This window comes from Eleutherodactylus coqui, chromosome 7 (genome assembly GCF_035609145.1).
Source record: "Eleutherodactylus coqui strain aEleCoq1 chromosome 7, aEleCoq1.hap1, whole genome shotgun sequence".
Taxonomy (NCBI): Eukaryota; Metazoa; Chordata; class Amphibia; order Anura; family Eleutherodactylidae; genus Eleutherodactylus; species Eleutherodactylus coqui.
Genome location: NC_089843.1, coordinates 197,352,331 through 197,373,596, shown reverse-complemented (window position 1 = coordinate 197,373,596; position 21,266 = coordinate 197,352,331). Strand labels below are relative to the sequence as shown.

The following is a 21,266-nucleotide window of genomic DNA, read 5'->3' as shown; positions in this document are numbered from 1 at the left end:
AGGGGGTGCACCGGTCCTGGAGGTACTGCAATACCAGGTCAATGCGTGGAGTGGACAGAGCAAGCTCTTTTTCCAGCTCCCTGTTCTAAAAATCCATTTAATATATGGTCCCCAGATAGGGGACGTATCAGATATTAAACTGATAAGAACAGATTTTTTTTTAAGTTGACAAACCCTCCAAATGGGGGGTGTATTTATTTACACAACATATATATATACATAGACTTTTTTCCAAGTGCTTGTCCATAGTACATTAAAAACACATTAAATAACATCTTTAAAACATACCATTTAAAACATCTGTCTACATATAATACACGTTGTAAAAACCATACCAAAACAGTTTAAAATTCACGTAAAATGGGCACTTGGTGACATCATATTATGGAACTCCATTCTGATAAAAACCATTTCCTTGCTAAAATTGGAAGGTTTTTCCTATCCACTATGTAGTATTGGTGCATCTCGTTAAGACTGATGGATAAAATGTCTTTCACAGATAAAATCTCGTGTTTAAAAACTAAAATGTTCCTGGCCTTCCATAGAGCTGCTTTGACCGAGTTGACCATCTTCCATGCCATAATTCTCTGCGTCTGTGTGGGGCATTCCAGGCATCCATATAAAACAGCGTCCAGCGTAAGTCTCTTTATTCCGGTTATTTTGATCATTAACGGCAAAATCTTGGTCCAAACTCTCTTGGCAATAAAACAAGTCCATAACAGATGGGTCGTCGTCTCGTCTTCTCCACATCTGGGTCTTGGGCATGCGGCAATGTTGGTCAAACCTCTACGATGCTGGAATGCCCGGCATGGAAGACAGTCATGGACGCAGCTCCAGGCCAGGTCTTTCTGTGAATTAAAAATATAATGGTTAACCATCATCCAGGTCTCTTTGCTTTCCTTTTCGTTAAAATTGCTTACTTGCACATAAAAACCACTTTCTTTAATGTTCTTTAAAATAATTTTACTGTTCATTAAAACTTGTGGGCTTTTCCCAGTAAAATCATATAAAATGGCTATTTTTTCTAAAATCTTATACTCATGGGACAAATTAAAAGAATAAGGGGAATTTAAAACTGTTTTAAACCATCCATTCCTCCTCATAAAATAGCCAGTATTGTATCGTATAAAATAGGACCAATAGTGGTTTTTAAAAAGAGCACCAATACACATACTAAAATACTTCGTATATAAAAAGGCTTTAAAATCAGGGAAATCTTCCCCAGGTCTCGCGCACCCAGGCAAGGTAATCCGGACTCAGTAGAGGGGGTTTCCCCTTTTTTTTTTTTCTCACCCGTCTGACGCAGTTTGTTCTGTCTGTTTCTCATTGCGTTCTGCAGAGCTAGGTGGCATCTGCTCCTGCTTCAACATGAGCGACTCACTAAGATGGACCACGTTCAACGTTAAAGGGCTGAACTCCCCATCCAAGAGGCACCACATTGCGCTTCTGCTGAGAAGGTATGGCACTAAAATTGCATTTCTACAGGAGACCCACTTCAGGGGAAATAGACGCTTGTCCCTCCCTGGGAAACATTTTACGCAGGCATACCACAGCACGCATCCAACGTCAGCTGCTAGGGGAGTAGCTATACTTTTCCATCACTCGGTGGCCTTCACTTGTGAAGCTCAACACTCTGATGATGAGGGAAGGGTCCTCTTCTTGAGGGGTAAGCTTCTTAATCAGAAAGTAACTATAGCAAACCTATACACTCCTAACTCAGGGCAGGTACCGTGGCTGTTGAGTCAGCTTGAGATATTAAAACTTTTTGCTGAGGGCCCAATTCTCCTAGGGGGTGATTTAAATCTGACCCTTAGCCCCGTCCTGGACTCCTCAACCGGGAAGTCCCACATCTCACAGGCTAAGCTTAGAAGACTGTACCGCGGTCTTTCGGAGTTGAGTCTGATTGATGTCTGGAGACACACTAACCCGTCAACGAAGGACTTCACTTTCTATTCTCACGTACATCTGTCCTTCCAACGCCTTGACTATTTCTTTATCTCCTCCTCCCTATTAAAATCTGTCACCGGAGCCAAAATTGATCCTATTCTTATATCGGCCCACGCTCCGCTTCACACCGACTTGGACCTATCCCTGCCTTCCCATCGGGAGTGGAGATGGAAGTTAAACCCCTCACTCCTTGATCAGGAAGAGGACAAGCAACACCTTAGTTCACTATTAGACGAATTCTTTCATCTAAACAACTCCCAAGAGGTCTCAACTCCTATGATTTGGGAAGCCCACAAGGCCTATGCAAGGGGCCTCTTGATAGCTCTAGGCTCAAGAGTTAAAAAAAGATTACAAAAAAGTATTGACGATAAGCTTCAGCAAATTACTAAGCTTGAGCAGGCGGCTAAGGGTTCACATTGTAAGGCCGCGTTAGACAAATTGACTACCCTCAGAAAGGACTTGAAAATGGACTTTGACTCTAGATATAATAAGAAACATCTACACCTACAAAAAACAGTCTATATTCAGGGCAATAGGGGCAGTAAATGGACTTCTTCCCTTATCAAAAAAGCCCGTAAGAGAAATCTCATTAGCTCAATAAAGACCAGAACGGGAACTCAGATCACCTCCTCGGAAGGCATAGCGGCTGAGTTTCAAGCGTTCTATTCCCAATTATATAACATACGCCTACCCCTCTCCCCGGACGAGCAACTAAACGCCCACACACAAATACAAAATTATCTAAGTGGGCTAGGCCTGCCCAGTCTAGACGAAGAGGCGGGGGTGTCCCTGACGAGACCAGTCTCCTCTCAGGAGGTTGAAGACCTTCTGACTTCCTCCCCTTCGGGCAAAAGCCCAGGTCCCGATGGGCTATCGGCCACGTACTATAAAGCCTTTAAAGATTGTTTAGTCCCCCAGCTAACGGATTTATTTAACTCCCTTCTCGACGGGAAATCCCTACCCAAACAAGCGCAAGAGGCGCATATCACGTTGATTCATAAGGACAATAAAGATCCGGAGGCCTGTGGAAGTTATAGGCCGATATCCCTTATCAATTTCGATGTAAAATTGTGGGCTAAACTTCTTGCAAAAAGGCTGGAAAAATTTATTCCATCCCTTATTAACAAGGAGCAGACTGGTTTCGTCGGGGGCAGAGAGGGAAGAGATAACTGCGTCAGACTTCTCCACGCAATAAGGCACGCCCAAAAGCAAAATATACCTTTGGCTCTAGTAGGCACAGATGCCGAAAAAGCCTTTGACCGTGTCAATTGGTTATATATGCGCTCGGTCCTGACCCATTTTAAAATTCCCCCCACTTTCATCTCGGCCATTTTCTCCCTGTACGCGTCCCCGCATGCCAGACTGAAGATAAATGACATTCTTTCGCCCCCATTCAATATCAGTAATGGCACCCGACAGGGATGCCCCCTATCCCCTTCTTTATTCATCCTTGCCCTAGAACCATTTTTGCAGAAGATCCGAATTGATCCAATTATTCAGGGACTAAAAGTAGGTCAGGCTCACCTTTCACTAGCAGCCTATGCTGATGATGTGATCTTTCTGGTCACGAATCCCGAAGAGGGTCTGCCGCGTCTCACTGAGCTTTTGGAAGATTTTGGGGTCCTTTCGAATTTTAAAATAAATTATTCAAAGTCAAAGGTCCTCAACATCTCGATCCCGGCAAATCGTTGCCGAGCGCTAAAGGCTAACTCCCTCTTCTCGTGGACCACAACAGACATAGATTTTCTAGGCATACAGCTCACGAGAAGAGCAGAGGATTTGTTCTCGGCTAATTTCTCCCCTCTCCTGACAAAGCTGAAGGGTCTTCTGCGCTCATATGACTTCTCTTTCTTGTCATGGATGGGGAGAAAGAATATTTTACAGTCTTACGTCATCCCAATCCTTTTATATAAAATGCGTCTCCTCCCGATTCACATCCCCAACTCCTTTTTCAAGTCCTTGCACTCGATCATCCTAAATTATGTATGGAGGGGTAGGAGACCGAGATTGGCCCACAGTTTGCTTGAAAGGAGAAGGGCTGACGGGGGAATGGATTTTCCTAATCCAAGGGCTCTATATCTCTCGGTCCAACTAGGCCACTGGATGGAGCTAGCGCTTCCCTCTAAAGACCATTTAATTCAAAAGCTAGCACTGTCCTCATATGGCCCCACTCTCCCCCAGGACTTATGGTTCCCGGCGCGGATTCTGCGGAAGCGAAGGTTGGTTTGCCCCCTCCTCAGAGGAACCTTGGAGACCTGGCACAAGCTAGGGGACAAATTAGCTCCCCTTCCTTCTCCGCTTACCCCCCTGACCGCCCTTCATGAGACAGTAGACTTGCACCTGGACCCCTGCTCGGCCGGCTGCTGGCAGATCTTATCGGACAAAAAAATAGCGGACATACAGACAAGGGCCCATCTCCCCCCGGAGGAGATCCTAAAGGACTTAGCACCTAGTCACAACCTCCCATTCTTAGTGACAGCACACATGACAGAAGTCATTAAAAATTTTTTAACTCAACACAGGTCGACTAGACCGCTAACTAACTTTGAGAAAACCTTGTCCGATAACAACGCTTCTAGGAGGAAACTGGCGGCTATTCGAAAACAATTTATATCCCCTACGGGTAACAATAAACCAGTATTCATCACCTCCTGGGAGAAGGAGCTCAAGGTTTCTCTCTCAGAACAGGATATCAGAGTCATACTCAAGAATGCTTTCGGTGCCTCGCCCTGTGTTACAGCACAGGAGTCACATTATAAATTAATATCGAGATGGTATAGGACTCCCCAATGGCTCTATGATCACAAGCTATCATCTAAAGATTCCTGCTGGAGATGTGATTCGGCAACGGGCTCGTACTTACACTTGTGGTGGGAATGCCCGGTGTTGAAACCCTTCTGGAGGGACGTTGGGGGTGTGCTGAGCAAGCTTCTACCAGGGTTGGTGCTTTCCCCTGAAGTGGTCATCCTGTGGAAGCCGTCGGCTGCCTTCCATCCGCAGAGGCACAAATTAATAGCGCTCCTTTTGGATGTGGCGAAATCGCTTATCCCACGTCTCTGGCTCCGTAAAGACCCCCCTTCCCTGGAAATGTGGAAGGAGAAAGTGGATCTCCTCTCAAATTTAGAGGAATTGTCCAGCTACTCCAGGGGCTCTCATGAGGAGTTCTTGAAGACATGGAGCTCATGGCGCGCTGTTAGGGCTGATCTCTGAGGTGGGAGGGAGGCCTGTCGGTCTTGGCGGGTAGGGGGAATAGGCGCTCACCCGTTTCTCACGAGGGGGGTGGCGATACTACCCTACTGAGGGTTGATGGAGTGACCCCTCTGCTCACAGGCCCGCGGCGCCTCACCAACTCCCCGATACAGAGGCGTCGCCCTTAACCGGATTGCTACTGGCTGCTACGTCCCCCTTTCTACACTTAGAGGTTGGCGGTGCGCGAGTCTGGGTTCCCCCCCCTGGGTTCCCCCCCCTCCCTCCCTCCCCTCGCCCCCTCCCCCCGGCTCTGTTAGGTTCCCACTGTCTCCCTTCTCCCCACTTTATAGGTTGATGATGCTGGTTGGAGGGAGGGATCCCGAAGGGGCTGTCGCCCCAATGGCAGGGGTTTCTCCCCCCTCCCCTAGTGGCTTGGCCATTTTGTTGTCCTTGTGTGTCTTGAAATTACCAATGGGTGCTGAATGTCGTTAATGGCTGTTCTGTACGCTTTGATCCACCTATTGAGCTATCCGAGACATTGTTCACTGTTTGTCGATTGATTGTTTAATACTTAAAATGTCAATAAAAATTGAATTTAAAAAAGAAAAAAAAAAAATCAGGGAAATCTTTTCCGCCCATTGTCTTTGGCTTCATCACGATTTCCCTGCTTAGTTTTTCCATCTTGGAGTTCCATAAAAATGTGAAGCATGCCTTTACAATTTTATTAAAAACTCTGCCAGGAGGGGGAAACACTAAACTCAGGTACAATAAAATAGGTAAAATCACTGACTTTGTGATTAAAACCTTCCCCTCCATGGTCAGCTGCCGCATGCTCCACATACAGATTTTCTTATTTATCTTTTGTGCCACCAAGTCCCAGCTGTTAAGACCTCTGTTGTCCTCGTTGAAGGAGACACCTAAAATCTGCACCGCGTCGGACACAGGAATGGGGACATCTGGCAAGGGCAGGTCCCCAATATTTAAAATACTACTTTTGTTAAAATTTACCTTAAAACCCGAGGCGCAGCAATAAAACTCAATCTGCCTTACAGCCTTCTGGATCGACAGGGTGTCCCTTCCAAGTATTGCCACATCGTCCATGTACCCCACTACTTTAGCCTCGATCCCCCTCCCCGCCGGGCAGGGGGATCCCACGGATCTGCTTGTCCCGCCGTATGGTGCATAAAAGAGGCTCTAATGCGCATATAAAAAGTAGTGGGGACAAGGGACACCCCTGCTTCACCCCGGAGTTTAAAAGTACTTCCTGTGTCCTAAAACCATTGACTAAAATTTTGCTCGTGCAGTTGTTGTAAAACGCTTTTAAAGACAATAAAAAACCTTCCGGTATACCCATTCTCTCTAAAACCTTAAAAAGATAAAAGTGGGACACACGGTCAAAGGCTTTTTCAAAGTCGATAGTTAATATGGCCATTTTCCCGTTCCTGGACTTTGTGTCGCTAATACAATCTTTTAAAAGGTTAAGATTCTCCCATATTGCCCTCCCGGGCACCCCACAGACCTGGTTGGGGTGTACAACTTTGCTTACTACGGTCTTTAGTCTGTTCGCACATATTTTTGCCATTATCTTGTAGTCGCTGTTCAGAAGGGTGATCGGTCTCCAGTTTTTGATGTCGGTCTTGTCTCCTTTTTTGTACAGGAGAGACACGTCACCCTTCTTCCAGGACCCCGGGAGGGCTTTAGACATAAAAACTTCCGTAAAAAGGGAGAAGAGGTCATCCTTAAAAATACCAAAAAAGGTGACATAAAACTCTATGGGTATACCATCGGGCCCAGGCACCTTGCCTGGTTTAAAACTCTTAATAGTGTCTAAAATCTCCTGTTCTGTGATGTCCCTTAGTAAAATCTCACGAGAACCAGGATCTAAAACGTCAGTGATCTCCTTCAACCAGTCATTCATAAAATCAATGTCAACAGACTTAGTATTAAAAAGATCCGCATAAAACTCATACACTTTCTTTAAAATACCCTGTATGTCCTTGGTGCCACCGAGATCATCGAGGACTGTCCGCTTGTCTCTTATCTTCTTAAAGAAGTACCTGGAGCAGGTCTCGTTCTCCTCCAGGTGTTGTACTTTGGAACGGAAGATGATTTCTTTTCCCCTCTGCTCCAGGCACCGGGCGATCTCCTTCTTCACCTCGATGATCTCGTGGTCCACCTCTATGTCATGTTCACGGAACTTATACAGGGTCTGCAGGCGAGTGTTCAGGTTGGAATAAAATGTACGTTTTTCTTTTGCTTTATTGATCCCAACCTTGATAAAAAAGTTTTTAATTTTTAGCTTCATCATCTCCCACCACTGGCTGGTGGGAGTGTTGGGATCTTTTACTCGCCTGCAGTCTTTATAAAAAGTGATAAAATCAGATAAAACCTGCGGATCTTCTAAAAGGGACACGTTAAACTTCCAGGCATTCTTACCGGATTTTCTCTTAAAAACGGTATCAACTTTAAAATATAAAAGCTTATGGTCAGAGAAAACATTGGTAAAAAGGTCACATCTAAAAGGCAGTACTTGGTACGAGCAGAACATAAAATCTATCCTGGAGCTGCACCGTCTGTTGCTCCAGGTAACGCCGGCTTCCTCTGATGCGTTGGGGTTGCATTTTTTAAAAGCATCAGTGAGCTTACTGTCTAAAATCACATTTTTTAGTATGGAAGAGGTCTTGTCGTAGTTCCTGCTCACTGAGCTAGAAAGCCGGCGTTCCCCCTTTAAAATACAATTAAAATCACCTGCTAAAATCAGGGGTTCTGAATCGTTAATAAAAAGGGGTAAAATCTCTAGCATCTCTGCTCTTTCATTTTTATCTGTTGCACCATAAAAGTTTAAAAACTGCCACTTAATACCATTGATAAAAGCTTTGACCAATAAAACTCTGCCTGGTAAAATTTCATTAATAACGTCAATTAAAACGTTACCCTTAAAAAGAATGGCGACCCCCGCCGATCTGGTCTCGTTAGAGCCGGACCAGACCGACGGTCCATGTACCCAGTCATCTTGGTATTTTTTATACTGGGCCCTATGCGGGATCCCGCACTCCTGTAGGAAAAAAACGGAGGCAGCAAAAATAGTCAGATAGCTGAAGAGGGCGACCCTCCTCACGTGGCTCTCGATGCTTCTGACATTAAAAGTGAGTCCCGATAGAGCAGCCATTGGAGACTAGGGATATGCGTGGGTCTTTTCTTTAGAAGTCTCCGGGCAAGCCAAAGACCTCGCTGGCACTCTCACACCCCCCCGAATCCGAATCTATCGTGAACGGTGATGCTGGAGACGAACCTACCTCACTTAGTGGGCCCCCTACGGTGCCCGAGAGAGGGATCTGCGTAAGATCCCAAATCGACTCGATCACCTCCGGAATCTCCATGGGGGCTGGCAGGCCAGCTCCCGTGACCGTCTCTGTCCCCTCAGCCGGGGTGGGTACTCGGCTCGCTTCCGACTCTGCACCTTCGGAGGTGGCACCCCGCGCCCCCTCCTGGCGAGGAGGGGGAGGGGCCTTCTGGGATGGCACCGCAGGGGGTACTTCTACCGGGTCCTCCGACTTCGTCGGGATCTCCGGTGTTCCCCCCTGCACCACCTCCGAGTACAGCCTACCACCCGAGCCTTTCCTCCATTTTTGTGTCGCTGCCGCCGTGCCCCCAGGGTCCTCCGCCTCGGGCACCGCCTCAGCGGGCACCTTGGGAGGGCCCGGACCGGCTTCCCCGGCTCTACCACCTCTACCGGTTTTCCGGGAGGGAGAGCCAGTCCGCCGGTCGCTCACCCTCCTCTTAATGCTCCGCTGCTCCTTACCACCTTGTGGGGGCCCACTGGAGACCTCCATCTCCTCAGGCTCCTCTCTCTGGGGGGGTGCTGCTTGGTCTTTTGGCTGCCCTGGCCGCTCCTCGGTTCCGGGTCGCCCTTGCTGCTCCGTCTTCTGTGCTCTGTGGGGGCAAAACGTGTAGAGGTGACCAACATTGCCGCAGAAATAGCATCCTTTGCCTTTTTTACACTCGCTTGTCTCATGATCAGTGCCCCCACATTTCTTGCAAGTACTCGCACAGGAATCTTTTTGGTGACCGTATGTTGAACAAGTCCTACAGAAGTCAGGCATTCCCGCAAAGTATAGGTCGCCATTCACTTTGCCCAATTTAAAACGCGCAGGCGGTAAAATCACTCCCCCCGGCCAACTGGGGTCACTTACACACGTGGCCTGGAATCGCCACTTCGAGGTCCAAATACCAAACTCGTTCATAATCTTTCCCATACATCTGACCGATTTAAAATAACGTAAGAGAAAGTCCTTGACCTCTTTAACGTCAATGTAGGGAGAATACATCTTAATCACCACGAGTTTGGTTATGTCGAGGACGTGCTCGACCAGCAAGATACCCTCAAGCTTCGGATCTTTTCTTATTGGGATGGCTGAGACCAGGTCTCTAAAGATGCCCGCTTCAGTCAGGGTCACGTCATAGATCCGTCGCTTGGGGTAATCTTGGATCGCAAGGATCTCTCTCTTTTGTATCTTGAACACTCCTTGCAGCACGTCCTCGACCACATACTTCAGACCACGTGTGTCCGCACTATCTGAAAAAGAGACACGTACAGTGTTCTTGATCCGCGCATATGCCGGTATTTCTTGTGGGCTTTCGCCCATGTTTGAAAAAGAAATGGTGGGTCACAACCAGCCGCTATGTGACACACACAAAAGGGGAAACGCCCTCTCCTGGCCCGGAGACCAGAAGAGGCAGGGGGATCGCGACTCGTTTACCCTGGGACTAATCCCTCTCCCTGATGGCAGCAGGCGGGTGAAGCCCACCGAAGTGGGCGATCCCGCCAGGCAAAGGAGAGGGGTACCCGAGTTACCTCCTGACTAAGACCGCCTGTACCAGGTACACTTGATCTTAGCCAAAAGGCCGAGAAGCGATAACCCGAAATGGGTTTCACCTGTAGCCCGGTCCGCCCAACTCCACTTCCAAGGCTTGAGGCAACACGCTCAGCCAGCACTCTGGGCGCACCCACAATGCACCCAGGCAGCTGGGAGAGTTTGTAAAACTTTCCATAGCCCCGCCCCACGCCTTCTCAACCGCGCCCAGCCTCACACCCTCAGTCCTTCCTCTTGCACCGTGCTCACGCATCCTAGGCTTGCAGAGCCTGCTGCTGCTGCAGGACTCGTCAGCTCCCTACAAAGGATGGTTAAGCCGGCGATGACACTAGAAGCAAGCACTAGTTTGTCTCTGAAGGTGCGTCGGTCGGTCGGTTGGAGGGATCTCTTCGGCCGGCCGCATTTCCAGTGGGGACGGATGGAAACTTTTTACCTAAAATAAGGGAAATTGGCTTCGGCCCCATAGGGCTTTATTGCCTTCCCCTGGGCCAGCATTAGTAGACCCTAGTAAGGAGAATATTAGAGCGGCATGGTCATCCGAAGAACTTAAAAACATACAGCAGGCCTTTTTTGCCCGCCATACATACATAACTACAGATTTTATATATTTTTTTACATATATACATTAGATATATAAACATTATATTATATATATATATATATATACACACATTATATATATACACATTATATATATATATATATATACACAGAAATGATCCATATCTATATTCTACATAATTAATAAAGATAGATAGATAGACTCACATACATACATACATACATACTGTATGCAATTGAGCCAATTGAGCCAGGTGTTTGGAAGGCTGACAATGTCACTCCTTTGTGATGTCATGAGCCAGGTGTATGGCAGGCTGATGTCACTCCATTGTGATGTCATCAATTTAGAAGCATTAATACCGGGCTTGGCAGCCATTTTAGTCAGTCTCTGCTGCAGCTGGGAGACGGGAGATGGTCTTTATTTCCACCAAGAAGCTGCAGAACTACCGGTAACTGCATCATTTTTATTTTATTCAATATAGGTTTTATTGGTTTCATGGAGGGGGGGGAAACTTTTGCCTTATCTCAAAGCAATGTAAAAATAACTTTGACAATGAAACTTAATAAATCAATTTCGAGTTGAACTATATCATGTTTGTCTGTGATATTTTATAAGGTCTACAAACAGGGGAATGAGGGGAGGGTAAGGGGGGGAGTGGTAAGGGAGGGTAGGTATCTATGACACGGGAGAAAGAGAAAATAAAACAAAAAGGGGGGGGGGGCGGGCTCCGGAATTGTTGTTTCTCTTTACGATTGTGGTTTAAACGTGTTACTCACATGTCCCTGTCTGTAACCACTTGGTAAATAGGGGTGAGCTCCGGGCATCTATCCATATCGCCCAGGTGTGATACAATTTATCATAGCCTGACGGCTCATCTAGAAGCCTCATTCTCTCCATACGCTCTATTTCGTGGATCATTGTTATTTTTAGTGGAGTGCATTTTTTATGCAGCACACAAGGGGGAGACAGCGGCCTACCAAAATCGAGTTGGCTGCTGCTGTGGCTTTCTTTTTTTTAAAAAAAGGTAGGTTCCGTTCTTCCATGGTGAGGAATAGGCAGGGAGGTTCCGTTTTTGCCAGCTGGGGAATGCTTATAGGCAAGGCCTTATCCCTGGTGGTGCATGTAACGTCAGACCACGTTTTAGACATGCAGCAGCAGCATTCAGTCAGTGGCTGACAAACGAGCTCCATGCAAGTTTACATTAAACAGACACATTTCTTTCTTTACTGTATTGACTGCGGTCTGTAATCGAGCGGTTGAACTGTTTCTGTGTCCATGCATTGAATAAAGCAATACATCCTTGTAAAGTAGACGTCCGTTCGTTGGAGTTCTTTGCTCCCCGAGTGTTGCTCCATCTCTAAACGTTGGCCTGGATCTTCATGGACGAATACTGCCCATCCCACGTGGAGCGTGTATCTCAGCCCGCGTGGAGTGCTGCAGTCCAATGAGGTATTCCGTGCTACATAGCAAGCCTTGGGCCTGTGTGATTGGGGGTCCGCTGCGGTCTGTCCACTCTGAAGCGCGCATCCGGGGCCGGACGCTTTTCGACTACCAGCGACTGCAGGTCACACACACAGGCTGGTTGGAATGGCCTAGCATTATCCTGATCCGGAGGTGTAACTTGAAGCTGCGGGGCCCCAGTACAAAGTCTGGAACTGGGCCCCCAAACTATAAAGCTTCATTGATAGCATTGGTTTACAATGTGGGGAAGAGAGACTTTATGGGCCCCCTGGGGCTCCGGGCCCCCTGCACATACACCCATGACCCGAATACGTGGAGCATACAGACGCAGGCTGCCAGGATACGCTGTGCCTGCCCGATGTTTCCAACTTGGCTATTAGCGCAGCGGTAGGTACGAACTATAGAGTGCGGCTGCCATATGAACTGGTGTGTGTGTGTGTTGTTTTGCTTCCAGTTGGACCTGTGCTGTGCACACTCTGGCAGACGCAGCTGCTCAGTGGATACAATGTTGCGAGCAAACGGGCTGAGTGTCAATCAAAGTGCTTGGGTGGTAGCAGCAGCCGCCGCCACAGCTGCGCTGCACCTCTTGCTCGTCGGTGTTGTTTTTCTGCTTTTGGAAACTGTTGTAGGAAAGGGGGTGCACCGGTCCTGGAGGTACTGCAATACCAGGTCAATGCGTGGAGTGGACAGAGCAAGCTCTTTTTCCAGCTCCCTGTTCTAAAAATCCATTTAATATATGGTCCCCAGATAGGGGACGTATCAGATATTAAACTGATAAGAACAGATTTTTTTTAAGTTAACATCCCCATTGCTGGGGTGGCTTTATTTTACACAAAGAGTTTTACAATCATCATCAAAAAGAAACATTTCTGTGAACATTTTAAAACGTAAAATGCTCTTAAAAAAACTCTTTAAATACAAATACAAATACATATAAAATGGGCACTTGGTGGCATCAAATTATGGAACTCCACTCGCCTAAAAGCCATTTTCTAGATAAAATTGGAAAGTTTTTCTTGTCTATTAAAAAATAATCATATAATTCGTTAAGACAAATCGCTAAAACGTCCTGCACTGATAAAACCTCATGTTTGAACAGTAAAATATTTCGGGCCTTCCACAGAGCCGTCTTCACGCAGTTAATGATCTTCCATGCCATTATCTTCTCGGTCCTCGTGGGGCATTCCAGGCATCCATATAGCACGGTCTCCATCTTTATTCTTTTTATCCGGGTGATTTTGGTTATCAGAGGGCTTATTTTAGTCCATATTAATTTAGAAAAAAAGCAGGTCCACATGATGTGTTGCACTGTTTCGTCCTCACGACATCCAGGTCTTGGGCAGGCGGCAGAGTTGGTCAGCCCTCTTCGATGCTGGAATGCCCGGCATGGAAGACACTCGTGAACACAGCTCCAGGCAAGGTCCTTCTGTGGGTTAAAAAGAGAGTTGTCGTTAACTATTTTCCATATTTCTTTTGTTCTCTCTTCATTAAAATTCCCTGCAGGCGCCATAAAACCACTTTCCTTTATATCTTTATAAGTTTTCTTACTATTTAAAAGGTATTGCACCGTCTTTCCGCTAAAATCACATAAAATCACTATCTTGGCTAAAATCTTGTATTCACTCGCCAGGTTAAAAGAATAGGGGGAATTTAAAACCGTGGAGAACCACCCGTGTCTTCTCATAAAATAACCTGTATTAAAACGAATAAAATACGACCAGTAGTGATTCTTAAAAACAGCGCTAAGACACATGCTAAAATATTTCGTTGAAAGAAAAGCTCTAAAATCAGGGAAATCCTTCCCCCCCATGGCTTTGGGTTTTAAAACTATTTCTCTTCTGAGCTTTTCCATTTTGGAGTTCCATAAAAATGTGAAGCATGCCTTTGTGATCTTCTTTAGCAGCCGGTCTGGAGGGGGAAACACCATACTTAAATATAATAAAATGGGTAAAATGATCATTTTTGTAATTAAAACCTTCCCCTCCAGCGTCAGCTGCCGCATGCTCCACATACACAACTTTTTGTTTATTTTTTGTGCCACCAAGTCCCAACTGGTAAAACCGTTGTTGGACTCATTAAAGGAGACACCTAAAATCTGCACGGTATCGGAAGCCGGTACAGGAATGTCCGTTAAAAGCATGTCTCCAATGTTTAAAATACTGCTTTTATTAAAATTCACTTTAAAACCGGAGGAGCAGCAAAAATACTGAATTTGTTTTAAAGTCTTCTGAATTGAGAGGGTGTCCCTGCAGAGCACCGCAACGTCATCCATGTACCCCACTACTTTAGCCTCGACACCCCCCCCCCCCACCCGGTAGGGGGATGCCACGAACTTGCTTGTCCTTCCGTAATGCGCATAAAAGAGGCTCCAGTGCACAGATAAAAAGTAGTGGGGACAAGGGACACCCCTGCTTCACTCCGGATTTTAAAAGGACATCCTGCGTCTTAAAACCGTTCACTAAAATCTTACTCGTGCAGTTTTCATAAAAGGCTCTTAGAGACAGTAAAAAGCCTTCTGGTATACCCATCTTCTCTAAAACCTTAAAAAGATAAAAATGCAACACTCTGTCAAAGGCTTTTTTGAAGTCTATGGATAAAATGGCCATTTTGCCATGCCTTGACTTCGTGTCGCTGATGCAGTCCTTTAAAAGGTTTAAGTTATCGTGAATCGCCCTCCCAGGGACGCTACAGACTTGGTTTTGGTGTATAATTTTATGTACTATCTGTTTCAGTCTATTGGCGCATATTTTGGCCATGATTTTGTAATCGGCATTTAGCAGGGTGATGGGTCTCCAGTTTCTGATATCTGTCTTGTCACCTTTCTTGTACAACAGAGACACATCACCCTTCCGCCAGGACCCTGGGAGGCTTTTGGAATTAAAAACTTCTGTAAAAAGAGAATAAAAATCCTCTTTTAAAATTCCATAAAACGTAACATAAAACTCGATGGGTATACCATCCGGACCAGGCACCTTGCCTGGTTTAAAACTACGTATGGTGTCTAAAATCTCCTGCTCCGAGATATCACGTAATAAAAAACTCTGTGAGACAGGATCTAAAACATCAGTAATCTCCTCTAATGAGTCCTTCATAAAACTTACATCCACACTCTTGGTGCTAAAAAGATCCGCATAAAAACCATGTACCTTTCCTAAAAGACCCTGTACATCTGTGACTCCATCCAGTTCATTTAAAACACATTTTTTATCTGTGATTTTCTTAAAAAAATACCTGGAGCAGGTCTCGTTTTCTTCAAGGTGTTTAACTCTAGAGCGAAATATAATTTCTTTACCTCTCTGCTCCAGGCATTTGGCAATCTCTTTCTTTACATCTAAAATCTCTCGAGTCACATCAATGTCATGCTCTCTCATTTTGTACAGGGTCTGCAGACGGGTGTTTAAATCAGAATAAAAGGCCCGTTTCTCTTTGGCTTTGGAGATCCCAACCCTGATAAAATAATCCTTAATCTTAATCTTCATCTTTTCCCACCACTGGCTGGTGGGGATGTTGGGATCTCTTGCCCGTCTGCACTCTTTAAAAAAGGTAATAAAATCAGATAAAACCTGCGGATCTTGTAGAAGGGACACGTTCATCTTCCAGGCATTACTGGTTCTCCTTCTCTCGGCAAGGTTTGCTTTAAAAAATAAAACCTTGTGGTCAGAGAATGTATTGGTAAAAACATCAGATCTAAAAGGTTGTACCTGGTGAGAGCAGAAGATAAAATCAATCCTGGAGCTGCAGGTGGTGTTGCTCCAGGTCACGCCGGCCTCTTCTGGTAAAAGCGGGTTGCATTTTTTAAAAACATCCGTAAGCAGGTGATCTGATACGATGTTTTTGAGCATGTTGGCAGTTTTGTCATAGTTCCTGCTTACGGAGTTAGAGAACCGGCGTTCCCCCCTTAAAACACAATTAAAATCTCCAGCTAAAACTAAGGGATAAGAACTGTTAATAAAAAGGGGTAAAATCTCCAACATTTCTGCTCTCACCTTCTTTTCTGGAGAACCATAAAAATTTAAAAACTGACATCTAATACCATTTAATAAAACTCTGACCAATAAAATTCTGCCTGGTAAAATTTCATAAAAATTTTCAATAAAAACGTTCCCTTTAAAAAGAATGGCGACCCCTGCTGATCTGGACTCGTTAGATCCAGACCAGACTGATGGACCGTGCACCCAATCTTTTTCGTATTTCTTATATTGGGATTTGTGCGGGATGCCGCATTCCTGCAGGAAGAACACGGAAGCAGCGAAAATGGTTAGATAGTTGAACAGGGCAGCCCGTCTCACTTTGCTCTCGAGGCTTCTTACGTTAAAAGTGAGACATGAAAGGTCCGCCATCATAGAGTGGGTTTAAGGATGGTGACATATCCTTCCACGGTGCTCAACTTAAAAACCACACTCTCCGGCTAAACCAGAGACCCCGCTGGAGCTCTCATACCCCCCCCGCATCCGAATCCACAGTGAACAAAGATGATGCTGGAGAGGAACTCCCATCGCTTAGCTGACCCCCCAGGACACCCGAGGCAGGAATGTCCGACAAATCCCAGATGGATGCCATGGGTAGCGTGTCCACCCCAGGGGTCGGCAAGTCGGCTTCTTGTTGTTCATGTTTCCCCCCTGCAGGGGTGGGTACTCGGCTCGTGGCCACTTCCTCGGAGGTTGCCCTTGGGTCCCCCACCTGGCAGGGAGGGGGAGGGGCACTGGTGGATGGCACCTTAGGGGGACCGTCGGGTTTCGCTGCGCCAGCAGGTACTTCCTTAGGTCCCCCCGTACCACCTCCGAGTACAGGGTGGCCCTTGAGCCTTTCCGCCTTTTCATTGCCGCCGCGTCTCCCCCGGGGTCTTCTGCCTCGGGTACCCCCGCAGCCGGCGTGTCCTGCGGGCTGGGATCGGCTTCATTTGGACTCCCCTCTGGCCCCAGATTCTGGGGATGGGAGTCCATCGGCCTATCTGCAGCCCTCCTCTTAGTATGCCGCTGCTCTTTGGCTTTACCTTCCTCGTTTTGGGGGGGTCTGCTGGTGGTATCCATATCCTCCGGTTCCTCTCCTTGGGGGGGTGCGGTTTGGTCTGCTGGTTTCCTTTGCTGCCCTTGCTGCTCCGTGTTCCGTGCCCTATGGCGACACTCAAAAAAAAGATGACCAACTCTGCCGCATGTATCACATTTCTTTGCCATAGGGCACTGGTTCGTCTCGTGCTCTGAACCACCACAATTCCTGCAGGTCACGCCGCAACTGTCTTTTTCATGGCCGTATTTTTTACAGTTGCGGCAGAAGGCTGGCATTCCCGCAAAATAGAGGTCGCCACTCACATTTCCCAGTTTAAAACGAGCGGGCGGTAATTTTAGACCCCCTGGGCAACCAGGGTCTTTTATACACGTGACCTGGAACCTCCATTTGGATGTCCAAATGCCAAACTCGTTCATAATTTTTCCCATACACTTCACTGATTTAAAGTAGCCTGCCAGGAACGCTTCAACCTCTTTCAGATCCGCGTAGGGAGAATACATTTTAATCACTACGAGTTTAGTCACATCCAGGACGTGCTCAATCAGTTGGACTCCCTCAAGCCGTGGATCTTTTTTGGAAGGAATTGCTGCAGTCAAATCATGGAAAATACCTTTCTCCGTAAAGGTAACATCATATGTCCTTCGCTTGGGGTAATCCTGTATAGCCAATATCTCTCGTTTTTGTATATTAAAAACGCCCATGAGCACGTCCTCAACCACATACTTCAGGCCACGTGTATCCGCCGCTTCATTGTTAAAAACCACTCGTAAGGTGTTTTTTATCCGTGCATATGCCGGTATGGAACCAGGGTCCGCACCCATGGTTCCCAATAGCGCTTTTACAACCCGGTGTTGTAAATCTTCCTCAACTTGGCGCAAGGCCAAGCGGGCTAGGGGGATCGCAACTCGTTTACTCTAGGACCTAGTCCCTCTCCCCAATAGCAGCAGGCGGGTTTAGCCCACCGAAGTGGGCGATCCCGCCAGGCCGAGGAGAGGGGTGCCTGAGATACCTTCCGGCTAAGATCTCCTGTACAAAGTACACTTGATCTTAGCCAAAAGGCCGAGAAGCGATAACCCGAAATGGGTTTCACCTGTAGCCCGGTCCGCCCAACTCCACTTCCAAGGCTTGAGGCAACACGCTCAGCCAGCACTCTGGGCGCACCCACAATGCACCCAGGCAGCTGGGAGAGTTTGTAAAACTTTCCATAGCCCCGCCCCACGCCTTCTCAACCGCGCCCAGCCTCACACCCTCAGTCCTTCCTCTTGCACCGTGCTCACGCATCCTAGGCTTGCAGAGCCTGCTGCTGCTGCAGGACTCGTCAGCTCCCTACAAAGGATGGTTAAGCCGGCGATGACACTAGAAGCAAGCACTAGTTTGTCTCTGAAGGTGCGTCGGTCGGTCGGTTGGAGGGATCTCTTCGGCCGGCCGCATTTCCAGTGGGGACGGATGGAAACTTTTTACCTAAAATAAGGGAAATTGGCTTCGGCCCCATAGGGCTTTATTGCCTTCCCCTGGGCCAGCATTAGTAGACCCTAGTAAGGAGAATATTAGAGCGGCATGGTCATCCGAAGAACTTAAAAACATACAGCAGGCCTTTTTTGCCCGCCATACATACATAACTACAGATTTTATATATTTTTTTACATATATACATTAGATATATAAACATTATATTATATATATATATATACACACATTATGTATATACACATTATATATATATATATATATATATATATATATATATATATACACATATATATATATATATATATATATATATATATATATATATACACACACACACACACACACAATCTTAAATCTATCTTTAATCTATATCTACAAAATCTGTAATTTAGAAATAATCCATATCTATATTCTACATAATTAATAAAGATAGATAGATAGATAGACTTACATACATACATACATACATACATACTGTATGCAATTGAGCCAGGTGTTTGGAAGGCTGACAATGTCACTCCTTTGTGATGTCATGAGCCAGGTGTATGGCAGGCTGATGTCACTCCATTGTGATGTCATCAATTTAGAAGCATTAATACCGGGCTTGGCAGCCATTTTAGTCAGTCTCTGCTGCAGCTGGGAGACGGGAGATGGTCTTTATTTCCACCAAGAAGCTGCAGAACTACCGGTAACTGCATCATTTTTATTTTATTCAATATAGGTTTTATTGGTTTCATGGAGGGGGGGAAACTTTTGCCTTATCTCAAAGCAATGTAAAAATAACTTTGACAATGAAACTTAATAAATCAATTTCGACTTGAACTATATCATGTTTGTCTGTGATATTTTATAAGGTCTACAAACAGGGGAATGAGGGGAGGGTAAGGGGGGGAGTGGTAAGGGAGGGTAGGTATCTATGACACGGGAGAAAGAGAAAATAAAACAAAAAGGGGGGGGGGGGGCGGGCTCCGGAATTGTTGTTTCTCTTTACGATTGTGGTTTAAACGTGTTACTCACATGTCCCTGTCTGTAACCACTTGGTAAATAGGGGTGAGCTCCGGGCATCTATCCATATCGCCCAGGTGTGATACAATTTATCATAGCCTGACGGCTCATCTAGAAGCCTCATTCTCTCCATACGCTCTATTTCGTGGATCATTGTTATTTTTAGTGGAGTGCATTTTTTATGCAGCACACAAGGGGGAGACAGCGGCCTACCAAAATCTAGTTGGCTGCTGCTGTGGCTTTCTTTTTTAAAAAAAAGGTAGGTTCCGTTCTTCCATGGTGAGGAATAGGCAGGGAGGTTCCGTTTTTGCCAGCTGGGGAATGCTTATAGGCAAGGCCTTATCCCTGGTGGTGCATGTAACGTCAGACCACGTTTTAGACATGCAGCAGCAGCATTCAGTCAGTGGCTGACAAACGAGCTCTATGCAAGTTTACATTAAACAGACACATTTCTTTCTTTACTGTATTGACTGCGGTCTGTAATCGAGCGGTTGAACTGTTTCTGTGTCCATGCATTGAATAAAGCAATACATCCTTGTAAAGTAGACGTCCGTTCGTTGGAGTTCTTTGCTCCCCGAGTGTTGCTCCATCTCTAAACGTTGGCCTGGATCTTCATGGACGAATACTGCCCATCCCACGTGGAGCGTGTATCTCAGCCCGCGTGGAGTGCTGCAGTCCAATGAGGTATTCCGTGCTACATAGCAAGCCTTGGGCCTGTGTGATTGGGGGTCCGCTGCTGTCTGTCCACTCTGAAGCGCGCATCCGGGGCCGGCCGCTTTTCGACTACCAGCGACTGCAGGTCACACACACAGGCTGGTTGGAATGGCCTAGCATTATCCTGATCCGGAGGTGTAACTTGAAGCTGCGGGGCCCCAGTACAAAGTCTGGAACTGGGCCCCCAAACTACAAAGCTTCATTGATAGCATTGGTTTACAATGTGGGGAAGAGAGACTTTATGGGCCCGCTGGGGCTCCGGGCCCCCTGCACATACACCCATGACCCGAATACGTGGAGCATACAGACGCAGGCTGCCAGGATACGCTGTGCCGGCCCGATGTTTCCAACTTGGCTATTAGCGCAGCGGTAGGTACGACTATAGAGTGCGGCTGCCATATGAACTGGTGTGTGTGTGTGTGTGTGTGTTGTTTTGCTTCCAGTTGTACCTGTGCTGTGCACACTCTGGCAGACGCAGCTGCTCAGTGGATACAATGTTGCGAGCAGACGGGCTGAGTGTCAATCAAAGTGCTTGGGTGGTGGTAGCAGCCGCCGCCACAGCTGCGCTGCACCTCTTGCTCGTCGGTTTTGTTTTTCTGCTTTTGGAAACTGTTGTAGGAAAGGGGGTGCACCGGTCCTGGAGGTACTGCAATACCAGGTCAATGCGTGGAGTGGACAGAGCAAGCTCTTTTTCCAGCTCCCTGTTCTAAAAATCCATTTAATATATGGTCCCCAGATAGGGGACGTATCAGATATTAAACTGATAAGAACAGATTTTTTTTTTAAGTTGACAAACCCTCCACAAGGGGGGGGTGTTTTTATTTGCACAACATATATTTACATAGACGCTTTAAAAATGCTTTTCAATAGTACATTAAAACATATTAAATAACACATTAAAACATACCATTTAAAACATTCGTCTACATAATATACGTTAAAAAATCCAGAACAAATTAAAAATCACATAAAAGGGCACTTGGTGGCATCAGATTATGGAGCTCCATTCTGCTAAAAGCCATTTTCTTGCTAAAACA

At 46.3% G+C, this 21,266-nt stretch overlaps 2 non-coding genes and 1 pseudogene across 2 annotated transcripts; all 3 read right to left on the bottom strand.

The window, feature by feature from the left end:
• On the bottom strand, positions 1–188 carry LOC136573877 (U2 spliceosomal RNA). Its single transcript, XR_010786093.1, has one exon. It is a non-coding gene; the product is annotated as a U2 spliceosomal RNA (small nuclear RNA).
• Positions 189–12,665: 12,477 nt separating this feature from the next.
• On the bottom strand, positions 12,666–12,833 carry LOC136574043 (U2 spliceosomal RNA; annotated as a pseudogene).
• Positions 12,834–20,850: 8,017 nt separating this feature from the next.
• On the bottom strand, positions 20,851–21,039 carry LOC136573944 (U2 spliceosomal RNA). Its single transcript, XR_010786144.1, has one exon. It is a non-coding gene; the product is annotated as a U2 spliceosomal RNA (small nuclear RNA).
• Positions 21,040–21,266: the final 227 nt, after the last annotated feature.